The following is a 3,127-nucleotide window of genomic DNA, read 5'->3' as shown; positions in this document are numbered from 1 at the left end:
CAATAAAGCAAAGGCAAGTTCCAATTATGTAGTGTAGTCGCTCTCATCCCCAAAAGGAAAGAAGATTTTTGGATTTCACCCACTATTCGTTCCCTCTATCCGAACGACACCACTGATCCGATGCCAACTCTTTTAATTGACATTAGTAACATTTTCCACACTTGCTTCTGTTCTCCAATTCCTATTCTCATTCCAATTCTCATCCCATCCCTCGAGATAGCCGGGCCAGTGATTCTCTTTAAGGATCGAACTATAGCAATAGCAAACAAACCGAGCGAGGAAGCTTACTTACCAGGGATGGATACCAGTTCAGATGGATTTCCGTATTCACTTATGAGGCTCGAATCTCCTCTTCCACACTGGCAGCACCTAAGTGAAACAGAAGTTTTCTTATCAGCGGACTGGGTATCGAGGTCAAATAGCAGTACGTACTGGCAGCCTCCCGATGTGGGGTTCCAGGGCAGAGGTCAGAGAATCTATATGGTCGGTGTCTACGCATGCTTGAATTCCATATCCATAGCTGTCAAAATGACGTTAGTAGGATCATCGGTCGGGAGTCAAGTCAAGGGAGTGAAGTTGAGGGAAAAGCTCTTTCTCTCCAAGTTTGAGCACTGGCCTAAAACTGGATCAAAGATTGGAATCCGGAATCCAAGTCTCTTCTTTCTTATACGAGTTTATTTCTTAGTAGAGTAATGTTTCCCTTTCCTTGACTGTCTTCCCGGAGAGATTCCTTGATTTCGGTATTGTTGAAACTGGCTTTCACATGAATAACCCCTTTTGTTATTCTACGTGCACTCTTCCGTAAACTAAAACGGGCATTCCTACGCAAACTAATAGGCACTTTCTTACGTGAACCTATTTTTGGTATAGCTTTGCTAATCTTTGATGGCCATCTGTACTTGTGAAAAGAGATAGAGCCGTCTCGCGCATCACTGCTTACTTGTGATCTAGATCTGCATCCTGATAAGGTGCATCCCGTTAAATGATCTTATGTAAAACTTATCACCACAGATAATAAACAGGGCAGAGTTTTGAAAAGTACAACTCGATCTTTCACCTCAGCTTATGGTGGTGACTTTACCTATTTTTGAATTTCTATATGTCATCATACCTTTTAGGATCATAACCATCCTCATCTTGTAAAGTTTCTATGGCGAAAACTGTAGGCGGGTGACCCTGACGATTGCACCAAGACTGGTATCAGAGTCCCTCGGTAATCAAAATCATAGAGGCCAAAGTTGCTAATGTATCTGCAAAAGAAGAGCTATAGGAAGTAGCAAGGAATCCCACATGAACCATAAGCTAGAATACTGGTATCAAGAGATGTTATTACAGGTACAACCCTATTTTCGTCACTGTATAGAGGCATTCGAGGTTTCATAGACAAAGGTTAGATAGATGGAAAAAAGCTAGGTTAGATAGTAAGAACTTGGTAATTGAGGGTTGGCCAAAGCAGGATCTATGGTTCGGTTGCTTTTCTTCTCCTGATTTTCTGATCCAAATCCTATTTCATTGATTTTCTGACTGGAATTCCAGAAGGAAAACTAGGAGAAATTGACTGGAAATGATTATCCCATTTCTTGCTTTCCCAACCGGAACAGCAAACTAGTAGGAAAGGATCTGTTATTTTTGAGTTCTGTCCCAACCTTCATTCAATTATCCGGGCTCCCCTTCGGCTTGAAGAAGACCGCTTTCCCTTTCTTTTCTTCCCTGGCACCCAGCATAAGTTATAGGGCGCCCTGAGGGTAGACCCAGCAATTTGTCAATCTATACACAGCATAAGTTATAGGTCGGCTAGGTCAATCAGTTGAGGGAAGGCCGAAGTAGTTCTGGTTTCGGAAATCAAGGCAGATAAGCTATGGTGTCCTATAATCCTCTCCCCTGAAGGGTTGTTAGATTACCAAGTCCGCAAGGAATGGGAAATAGGACCTTTAAATCAATGCAAGTAAGGGCTGATTAACCTAAAGAAAAGAGTGCATGCATCAGAAAACACTTTTATTTGATTCTAATTCTCGTATCAATAAGATCATATCGGGATCCATCTATGAAAGATCTCTATTGCATCAATAAAACAAACCCCTATATATCCCTTTTTGGTATAGAAAGTTCCAGCCAATTCCAATAGCTTGTGATAGAGTCAAGGGTGCGATTACCCTTGAATTTCAGCTCACACTTTCGGAAAGCTCGATAGTATCGTATTCCGCTCGTATGCTCTCGTTATGTAATAGAATACCTTTTACCGTTCATCAAGTGAACGTAGCCCTTTCGTAGTCTATGCCCCTTTATTCTTAAGTGGGGGAATCCCCTGAAAGCCGGTGATCGAGTGAGTTTTTTCCAGGAAGCTAGTTCTTTAGGGCTTAAATGCGCCGCTTGTCGGCTGTGAAAAGTATACCTTTCCTTTCCCACCTGTTTTCGGTGCCTTCTTTATGCTCTTTCCTAAGGAAGCAAGAGGAAGAGTGAGGGTCGACAGGCAAAGAATGGCTTGAGTGAAAGCTGGAGTGGCACAAGACAGATTGAAAGCAAAGGGAATAGCTCATATGGAAAGAAACATATATAGTCAATGAAATTCTAAAGATAGCCGTAATAAGCGATATGATAAAAGATTCAGAATGAATGAATAGAATCTAATAACATCGGGTTCCCGTGAAAAAATGGGATTGGGGGAGTAGTTCCCCTCTAGCCAATCCTAAAAGTTCTTCTGCCTTCGATCCCGTGGTAAGCCTTTCAAGTTTCCAGCCAGTAGACAAGAAATTCAGTAAGTAATAGAAACGGGATAGCCATCATAAAAGGGAAATCTCAATCAGTACTTCTTTTTTGGAAAGCGAGGTTGAGTTATATGAAACTAAGGCAAGAAGACGAAAAGACGTTCACGTTACCAATTCCGTCTCGTCTGATCTTTTATTGGTTTTGTTTTTTCTCTCGTGCCCTTCTGGGCGGTACAAAGAACTGATGTAGGGGTTGCCGCTCCTTAGTTCATCTCTCGGTAGAACAAGGCACCTATGCGGTGGGTTCGACTCCCACAGGAGCGTACATTTCCAATCGATTTGGTACTTTTCTTGATTCAGAGTTCTTGCTGTCCATTACGGATTCTTTAGCGATGTAAAGCCATCAAGCAGTAGACCAGCAA

Source organism: Triticum aestivum, mitochondrion, assembly GCF_018294505.1.
Source record: "Triticum aestivum cultivar Chinese Yumai mitochondrion, complete genome".
Lineage (NCBI taxonomy): Eukaryota > Viridiplantae > Streptophyta > Magnoliopsida > Poales > Poaceae > Triticum > Triticum aestivum.
Note: the sequence above shows the minus strand (reverse complement) of the source record.